Source organism: Podarcis bocagei, assembly GCF_964188305.1.
Source record: "Podarcis bocagei genome assembly, chromosome: 1".
Classification (NCBI taxonomy): domain Eukaryota; kingdom Metazoa; phylum Chordata; class Lepidosauria; order Squamata; family Lacertidae; genus Podarcis; species Podarcis bocagei.
In genome coordinates this window covers 124,524,627-124,534,960 of record NC_138125.1, presented here as the reverse complement: position 1 = coordinate 124,534,960, position 10,334 = coordinate 124,524,627, and the positions used below count along the sequence as shown (strand labels likewise).

General features: G+C 45.0%; 1 long non-coding RNA gene across 1 annotated transcript; it reads right to left on the bottom strand.

Moving 5' to 3' along the window:
* Window positions 1-1,992: 1,992 nt before the first annotated feature.
* Window positions 1,993-7,573, bottom strand: LOC308582284. Its single transcript, XR_014005601.1, has 3 exons — window positions 6,832-7,573; window positions 5,018-5,626; window positions 1,993-2,086 (listed from the first exon to the last, which is right to left on the bottom strand). It is a non-coding gene; the product is annotated as an uncharacterized lncRNA (long non-coding RNA).
* Window positions 7,574-10,334: the final 2,761 nt, after the last annotated feature.

Below are 10,334 nucleotides of genomic sequence, written 5' to 3'. Positions count from 1 at the left end.
AGATATGTGTTGAAGGAAGACCAACGTTGTGTTGAAGAAAGACACAACACATGGCAAATCCCAAGAAGTGGGCAATGTTGATTTGGATTTGCTTGTCAGATGCTCCATTAAAAAAGAAAAGAAAAGAAGGGATACATATTATAAAAATCCAGCATGTATTCTTGGGACACCGGATTATTTTTGTCACTGCTTTCAATGGATGCTGGATTTCATTTCATCAGTGCTCCCTGGAAGGGATGATTGGCAAAGACGTTCTGCCTTGGTCATTAACTAAGGTGCAGTCTACAGGTTCAAGAAAATGTGTGCATAAATGCAATGGCCGCTGCTAGGTTATTGGTTGCTAAAAATTGGAAATCAGAAGAAGTACCATATGTGGCAGATTGGGAACATAATTTTTTTGAAATGACTGAATTAGCAAAAATGACGGCAACAATTAGAAGTCAAACTAACCAAAATCTCAAACAGGAATGGAAGTGTGTGGACTAATACATGATTAAAAGATGCTCCAACAAAAATTGACTGATATGTACAGTGAAATTAAATAGATATACAAGAATGTATGTTTAATGATTAAGATACAAGAATACAATCACAATAATCAAGTTATTAAAAAAAACATTAGGAAGTCACGCACGGGTGGAGGGAAGACATACGGTAAGACAAGAAGTAAGTAAAAGGTAAAGGTAAAGGGACCCCTGACCATTAGGTCCAGTCGTGACCAACTCTGGGGTTGTGGCGCTCATCTCGCTTTATTGGCCGAGGGAGCCGGCGTACAGCTTCCGGATCATGTGGCCAGCATGACTAAGCCGCTTCTGGCAAACCAGAGCAGCACACGGACATGCCGTTTACCTTTCCGCTGAAGTGGTACCTATTTATCTACTTGCACTTTGACGTGCTTTCGAACTGCTAGGTTGCCAGGAGCAAGGACCGAGCAACGGGAGCTCACCCCGTCGCGGGGATTCGAACCGCCAACCTTCTGATCGGCAAGCCCTAGGCTCTGTGGTTTAACCCACAGCACCACCGGCGTCCAAGAAGTAAGTAAGAAATGACTAAATGTTGGTACTTAATGAAATGAAAAATGTGAATTTGCAGGTATGATGTATATGTAATATTATGTAAACATTTTGTATATGTATTGAGATATCAATAAATAAACAAGAAAGAAAGAAAGAAAGAGCATAAATACCTACGCTGCACCTGCTAGTACAATGGGTGGGACTTCCCTCCATCTTTTCCTCCTGTGCAACCAGTGCTGCCCCCAGCTTCACTCTGGAGGCTCAAGAGACCCCCACCCCCCTGAGCATTACCCGGGGGGGAGGGGATCATTCCATAGGGCAAGCAAAAATGCATGCACTTACGGAACAAGCAGAACCCCCCCCAAAAAAAAAAAATTGAATCCCTCTCTAAATTAATTCCAGGACATCTCTTCCTGTCCATCATATTTTCCCATCTCTCATATAGTACTGTTTACAGAGAGCATGTTACAACTTCTGGGCTAAAGATATGATGACAGATTTCTACCCCGCATACAAAAGAATAATTCTGTCACTTTCTATTTTCACCCGACTGCATCCAGAGGGGACAGACATCAAGGCTCACACCACCATGTCAACATAGACGGACCAGTTGCCATTTGCCTCCTCTGCTCTCAGATCTGTCTCTGCAGTGGAGAGTCCAGCTCCCACTCTTATTTCTTTTCTTTTTTAAGGTACCTGATTTAGCTTGCTTTCCTCTTCCCTCCCTAGTCGCTTTTCTTTTTATATCGTGCCCATTAAATTGAAAGCCTTTAAAAAAGTCTGTGTACAGTACTTTCTCGGCCCGTTACCAAGATGAATAGAACGTTCAGATGAAATGCCAATAAAACATAACCGTAAACCCAAAGACAACTTTGGAATAATCGTTTTGGCATAAGACATACATTGTTTTGGGACAAATGACTGTGCATGAGTCTAATAATAATAATAATAATAATAATAATAATAATAAACCAACCTCACTTCTCACCTGCTCTGCCTCTGCTGTACACCTTGCCACATCTTTCTTTCTTTTTTGCATTTTAATCTTTATTATTTTACATATTAAGTCCCTTCACCACAACCAGAATGAAAGAAAAAGCAGATCACATCAAATACAAAGAAAATGTAACTTATGAAATAATTTTTTTCCATATGTTAAGACTTCCGTCATCCTCAGTATGAGTCCTACGTTTCCTTGTTGACTGCATATTTATATATCCTTTAACTTATCATAAATTCATCATAATCTTTGTAGCATATAACATTGCAGAAGTTAATCAAAGCATGTCAGAGATTTCAAATGAGAACAATGTTCTTTTAAATATAATCTGAATAATTCCCATTCTTTGTTGAACTTTTGGTTTGTCTGATTCCTGATTTTTCCTGTCATCTTTGCCAATTCTACATATTCAAATAATTTCACCTGCCACTCCATTTTAGTTGGTATTTTCTCTCCCTTCCACCCTTTAGCTTTTAACATTCTTGCTGCAGTATTTGCATACATGAATACCTTTCTCTGTTCCTTCGAAATGTCTGCAGCTACGATGCCTAAAAGGAAGGCTTCTAGTTTTTTTGATAAAAGTTAGTTTGAACATTTTTTAAAGCTCATTATAAATAATTTCCCAAAAGTTTTTTATCTTATTACATTTCCACCACATGTGTTACTTTGTTCCTCAGATTCTTTATGTTCGCCAGCTTGCTTGGTGTAATGTACCATCAATAAAACAACCATGTTATTTTCTTTTAAAGTATAGCAAGCTGTGAACTTCAAGCCCTTTCTCCAAAGTCTTTCCCAAGATGCCATTTGTATCTTATAACCAAAATCTTTAGATCACTGGATCATTACTGATTTAACCTCCTTCATCACCTCCCAATCCAACAGGAGCCTATACTTCTTGGAAAGTAGTTTATCCTTGCTTTGTAGTAAGTCTTTCTCAAGTTTCGGTATTTCAGTGGTGAACCCTTTTCTTTTATCTAATTTAAATATATCATTCAACTGATGGAATTGTAACCGATCAGTTAAGTATTTTCTAATTTCCTCAAACTTTTTCAATTTTAATCTTTCAATGGTCTGGTTGTGCTGATTTCAGGCAAGATCTTGCCCAAAATGGGTGCCATCTTCTGCAAAATCAGCTCAGATAATGGCGGTGTTTCTCTGCTGCTGGCGGAAGCGGTGGGGTAACTGTGAGCATGTTGTTTGGGGGCGGGGCTTCTGCTGCTTGAGGCAGTGGCCTCATCCTGCCTCATGTACATTGGAGGAACAGTGACCCATCACCAATGTCAAAACAAGATTCTTCACTGCCAGTCTAATCTGGTTCTATATGTGGTAATTGGGGTAGGTGTGTGCCATCTTGTTGTTGGCCTCAGGCAGCAAAATGTCTTGAGCCACCTCTGCCTATGAGGGATGGGACTTGGAGAGCTTGAGGGTCCCTAACACTGACTTAGATGAAAGGCAACTAAGGTGATTTCACAGTGGCTGCATGTCTGTAGCCAGGAGCTGAAATTTCTGCAAACTACAGCAGGACATAAGGAACTAATGGCTGCTATAAATCAGCACACACATATATCCTGGAATTTTCTTCTTCCAGTAAATAGTTCCTCTGCATTATAGGGCAATGCTAAAATGCATGTCTAAATGTCTAGAATGCATCTCCCTTTTCCTTTCACATAGCCAGGCAAGCTGTTAAAAGTCCTCACAGCATCACAAGCAAATTATAGATGGCAGAATTTAGACTCAACATCAGTCTGTTGATTCCTTAGAATAATGTTTTAAACTTTCAGTGATCTGTTTGCAGGTTAATGTGCACTGATAGTAAGAAGCCCCAAGTTGCTAATTAAGAAACCCCTGCCTTTGTTTTGTTCTGCTCCTCGTGTTTGGAAGCAGCCATGAATCTCTGAAACAGACACACGTTATTTCTGGGAGGCAAGAAACAATTTCGGAAGGAATTCTTCCTGACAGATCTGGAGCTGCCCTGGGGGCTTTCGCACAAAGTCAGCAGCAGTCTGTCACAACTGTCTGGCACCCAACGGCTCTGTTTCTGAGGAATGAGCAACCGACCCCTTTTATAATTTAACTGAGTATCAAGACCCTGGCCTCTGTTAACTGCAGGACTGCAGCGTAACCCTCATATTCACAATGGGAAGATATTCTATGGCACCGAGGCTGTGAAATCAGGGGCTCTGGCAGCGGGGAGCCACGTATATGATGTAGCACCTCCATGTGAACAGTATATATAATCCCCTGGGATTTATGGTGACTGCACTCTTCAGAGCTGTCAGTCAACATGTATTTATCTATATCCTACCTTTTGCCCTGACAGGGACTCAAGGTGGCTTAGGGATTAAAGAAGGGCAGCTGAAAACAAAGTGGGACAAAGCCCAATAAGTAAAAAAACAAAACAATTTAACATAAATAGAATTAAAACACTCTCTCTCTCTCTCTCACTCTCTCTCTCTCTCTCTCTCTCTCTCTCTCTCTCTCTGTGTGTGTGTGTGTGTAAAATCAGTTTAAAAGGTAAGGTAAAGGACCCCTGGATCGTTAAGTCCAGTCAAAGGCGACTATGGGGTTGCAACACTCATCTCGCTTTCAGGCTGAGGGAGCTGGCGTTTGTCCACAGACAGCTTTCCCGGTCATGTGGCCAGCATGATTAAACCGCTTCTGGCGCAACGGGACACCGTGATGGAAGTCAGTGTGCACAGAAACACTGTTTACCTTCCCACCACAGCAGTACCTATTTATCTACTTGCACTGGTGTGCTTTCAAACTGCTAGATTGGCAGGAGCTGGGACAGAGTGACGGGAGCTCACCCCGTTGTGGGGATTCGAACCACCAACCTTCTGATCGGCAAGCCCAAGAGGCTCAGTGGTTTAGAGCACAGTGCCCATCGCGCCCCCAAAATCAATTACAATCAAACAGATAATACAATAAAAATAGCATGGCACCAGCCCTTTCATTAAAAGCAGTTAGTTCCCCAAAGCCTGTTGGAACAAGAAAGCTTTACCTGGTGGTGGAAAGACAACAAGGAAGGAGCTTCTCCAGGGAGGGAGGTCCAAGGTCTGGGAGCAGCTGCTGAGAAGGCCCTGTCCCACATCCCTACCAACGAGGCGTATCTGTGAGGGTGGATGAACCAAGCAAGGGGCCTCCCTTGAAGATCTCAGAACCTTAGCAGGTGTGCTGGTGTGAGGCAATTCCTAGGGTCCAACACTTACGCAGCCAATCCGTCACACATTCTGAGGTGTTGCTTTTCAAATGCAGCATTGGCCTAGCTACCCAGGCACTATAATGGACTACGTCATCGGGGGTTAACCGAAGGAAAGAAACAGAAAGAAGTGAAGAGAGAACTGAGTGCCATCTGCAAAACGCTGCATTTGCATACAAATCTTTAGCGGAATGAATAGAAGCTGCCTAGGCCCAGGGCTTCATGGCTTCCATTCTCACAAAACATTTTACAACCCATTTCAAAACTGCTTCTGCATTGCTTAGCTTTCAAATAACCTCTCATTGTTCCGCTCCAGCATTTCTCAAGGGGAGGGCAGCACCAGCCCACCTGAGTTATTACAGTAGATTAGGATAAGTGTTCCCAACAACAGAAGAGTCTTCATCCTGGTATCTATTAATGTCAAAGAAAACATAAAGTTTAGCATAATAATACTATAAGGGTAAGCACAGCTGCCTATTTTCCCCACCCCCACCCCCAGCAAAAGGAACATAAAAAGCAAGCCCTGCGTTATTTTATCGGCAAAATATTTCCCTCTAATGTGCTTCTCAGCAAGAAATGAACATATTGTGAAATTACTTGGCCTAATTTTAACTCTGTCGTTCAACGGAAATCGTTTAACATTCCACATAAAAGGATTTGATGTATATATACCCATAGATGCAGATACACACACACACAAATACAAATATATACAGTGGTACCTTGGGTTACAAACGCTTCAGGTTACAGACTCCGCTAACCCAGAAATAGTACCTCGGGTTAAGAACTTTGCTTCAGGATGAGAACAGAAATCGTGCGACGGCAACAGGAAGCCCCATTAGCTAAAGTGGTGCTTAAGGTTAAGAACAGTTTCAGGCATAGGCGCCGACTCCATGGGGCTTGAGGGGGCTCGAGCCCCCTCAAAAAAATTTTGGGGGGGGCTCAGCCCCCCCAATAATCTCAGGCGGGCGCCCTTCCAGCAGAGCGCCGCCGCCGTCCCCCGCCTCCTCCTTCGCCAGCCAGCCAGCCGCGCGCCCTAATCGGAGAGCCCCGGCCGGAAATCCCGCGAGAACAGGGGAATCCCGACTGGCCACACCTCCCAGCCAGCCAATCGGCTGGCTGGGGGGGCGTGGCTTGCCCTATTTAGGGCCGGAGCCACTTTATTTGCATATTCATGAGCTTATTTATTATTCATGAGCTTTCCCGGGGCCCCCCCAATATTTTTTCTAAGTCCGCGTCCCTGGTTTCAGGTTATGAACGGTCCTCTGGAAGGAATTAAGTTCTTTACCTGAGGTATCACTGTACAAGGACTCTCTTTTGTATTGCTTAATGATACTTATTTTGAGAGTTTCATTCTTAGAATCAGGATACGACAGAATGAACCCTCTCCCTGAAGTTGGAGGGGGATCTGGAAGGTGGTTAATTACCAGCGGTTGGTAAATTAAAGCAAAACAACAGCAAAAACAGCAGCAACAGCAGCAAGAAACTTGATTAGGTAAGTGCTGATTCCAGTGCCCAGTTTTGTCATATAGGGCAGGCGAAAAAAAGACATAACCAGCATGGCCTTCTTAGTTGTCCTTTACTCTTTCGTTTTCAGGAAACCAAATATTAAGTACCTGGGTTACAAAACTGCTCCGAAAAGTCAAGCCCACTTCCTTTGACGTTCGCTTCCTACGAATGACACACAATCTAACACCCACCTACCAACCCTGAGAAACATCTACAAAACCTGCATCCACTTTCCTTCCAGCCAAAGATAAAACGCCCCGCAGCTCACAAAGCAAATATAACGAGCGCTTACGTAAAAAGGAAAGGGGGGGGAGGGAACCAAGAGAGAAAGTCCTTAGTCATCAGGAGGCTATGCAGCAATTTCGCTTGCTTTTATATTTATCTGTTATTATTTGCTTTCAAACGCTAAACAATGGGCAATATTTCTTTTGGTGGGAGAGCCAGGCTGAAACCGTAATGGGAACACAGTTATTTGAAATGGAAGGGAAAGCCCAACGGTGACATAAATCACTTCACTTCGTTCCAGAACACACCACCCATTTAGCTGTGGCAAGAATCGACTGGCTAGGCTTTGGGTTCAACAACACATTAAGAAAAGAGGGAGAGGGCAGCTCTCTTATGGCCAAAATGGACCAGGGTTAGCTTAGTCGTCATGGCGATTCAAGTTCCCCAACAGCCAACCAAGTGTAGCATCCCGTTCCCCACAGTGGCCAATCAGATGCTTTTTGTGGAGCCCACTAGGAGATCATGAGGGCAATAGCCATCTCCCAGTGTTGCTTCCCAGCAACTGGTATTTAGAGGCCTATTGCCTTCAAACCTGGAGCTTACATACAGCAACCCCACAAAACAAAGGGAGGCTGGTGACTGCAGGGTCTTTTCAGTAGTGGCTCTTGAGTCGCATCTGGTGTCATGGAATCATAGAATTGTAGGGACCCAAGGGTCATCAAGCCTCCTGCAATGCAGGAAGATCAGCTAAAGCATCCATTGTCATCCCACCTCTGCTTATAAACCTCCAAGGAAGGAGAGCCCACAACCTCCTGTGGGTGACTGTTCCACTGTCAAACAGCTCTTCCTGTCAGAAAGTTGTTTTCCTGAATGTTTAGTCTAAGGTTACCAGATTTTTTTCAAAGAATCCGGGGACACTTCTTTTTTTTTGGAAAAGAGAGAAAAAAAGTTATTTTAAAAAAGTTATTTAAAATAATAATAATAATTAAGAAGTAATATCTTCTCTTCTGTGGTCTCCTCCATCACGCAGCCTTCCTCTGGGCCCCGGCCTGCTATCTTCGAGCGATGACTGCCGTGGAGTAGGCTTGGGTCGGGCCTGGGCTCCGCCACGTGTCCTTGCCCTCCTGGTGCTCTCCAGCTCTCCTCCTCAGTGGCAGTGGCAGCAGCGGTGCAGCAAGGTCAGGGCTCCCCTCTTTTTTCTCATTCCTCTTTCTCTCTCTTCCTTCTCCTCTCCTCCTTCTCCCTGCTTTGGCTCCGGGGTTTTCCTGGCCCCTGAGCACCACTGGGCAGTCGGCTGGGTGGCCAGGCACTCTTGTTCCCAGCTTGATTTGGGTCACGGGGGGTCAGCAGTTCCCCCAGTTGACACGCTGGGCATCCCTGGTTCCCCCTTGGCAGTGGCAGTGGCAGCAGCAGTCTCAGCAGCCCGGAGCCAGCCTGGTAGTGCAGTTGGCTCTGGCTGGCTTCAGGAGCTGCTCGCTGCCGTGGCGCCCGCCTTTTTGCCTCGCCGGAAGTCCACATATGATGTGTCTTGTGCCGTTGAACCAATCACACAACATTCATTTCCTACTAATAAATCTACAACACTTAAAATATAAATCCGGGGACATTAACTGAAATTAATGGGGACGGATTTTGTCCGGGGACAGATTTGTAAATCCAGGGACTGTCCCCGGGAAACGAGGGCATCTGGTAACTGTAGCTTAGTTGGAATCTCCTTTCTTGTAACTTGAAGCCATCAGTTCAAGTCCTACCCTCCAGAGCAGGAGAAAAGAAGCTTGCTCCCTCTTTCATGTGACAGCCCTTAAGATATTTCAAGATGGCTATTATATCTCCTCTCAGTCTCTTCTTTTGCAGGCTAAACATACCCAACTCCTTCAACTGTTCCTCATAAGGCTTGGTTTCCAGACCCTTGATCATCTTGGTTGCCCTCCTTTACAGTGGTGCCTCGCAAGACGAAATTAATTCGTTCCGCAAGTCTCTTCGTCTTGCGGTTTTTTCGTCTTGCGATGCACGGTTTCCCATAGGAATGCATTGAAAATCAATTAATGCGTTCCTAGGGAAACCGCCTTCAGACCAGGTCCGGGGACAGTCTGTCCCCGGACCTCTTCTGAAGGCTGGGGGGGGACAAGGGCTTTTCTTCCCACCCCCAGCATTTTAAAAAACCCTGGGACAGCGGAGGACTTCTCCGCTGTCCGGGGCGATTTAAAAGCCCCTGGGAAGGCAGGCAGGGGGGACAAAGACTTTTGCCCCCTGCCAGCCTTCAGAAGAGGTCCTGGACCTCTTCTGAAGGCGGGCGGGGGGCGAAAGTCTTTGCTCCCCCCGCCTGCCTTCAAAAGCCCTCCGGGACAGGCAGGCAGGGGGGAGCAAAGACTTTCGCCCCCCGCCCGCCTTCAGAAGGTGTTCCCTCCCCGCCGCCCGGCTTCGGAGCATCGTTCCGAAGCCCGGCGGCGGCGGGAGGAGGCGTTCCCGCCCCACCGCCCGGCTTTGGAGGAGGTCCGAGGACAGTGGGGAAGACGCGCTGCGCTTCCCCGCTGTCCCGGATATTTCCCTATGGGCTGTCGTCTTGCGAAGCAAGCCCATAGGGAAATTCGTCTTGCGAAGTGCCTCCAAAACGGAAAACCCTTTCGTCTAGCTGGTTTTCCGTCTTGCGAGGCGTTCGTCTTGCTAGGTACCACTGTACACATGTTCTAGCCTGTCAACATCCTTATTAAACTGTGGTGCCCAGAATTGGACACAGTACTCCAGGTGTGCTCTGCCCAAGGCACAATAGAGTGGTACTATTACTTCCCTTGATCTGGACAGTAAACTTCTATTGATGCAGCCTAGAATAGTTAGCCTTTTTTTGGCGTCATACTTATGGTCCTTCTAGCTTCTGGTTAAGATGCTTCTGTTCAGCCAAGCTCTTACTTTACAGGTCTTTAAGAAGAAATTTTTGTTTCAATGGTTCTTGTACTTATTTATGTATTTTAGGCATATTTTCTAGGAAATATGCCCCGTTGAAGACTGTGGACCATGCATAGGATTGCATTGTTAATTGTTTTACTGCATTGTTTCTGTTTAACTGGAAATGTGTTGTTTAATATTTCATTTTATTAAATTGTCTTTAAGGTGCTCTGAGCACCTTTAAATAAAAAATAAATCAGAAAAGTGGAGCGGGAGGAGGATACATAATTCAAATTGCAACTGTGGCAGATTAAGCCCGGTGTGAGAATTTCCTTATTTATATTCCTGTACTTTGAAGTCTTCATTTTGAATACTTGGAACAGACTTTGTTTCACTTCAGTGTATCAGCTTCCTAGGCAGCTGCCTTCTTTAGATAAGTGCGTGTCTTACCTAAGAAACAGGATACACAGGGATATTGATAAAAAAAATATTATTCCAAACC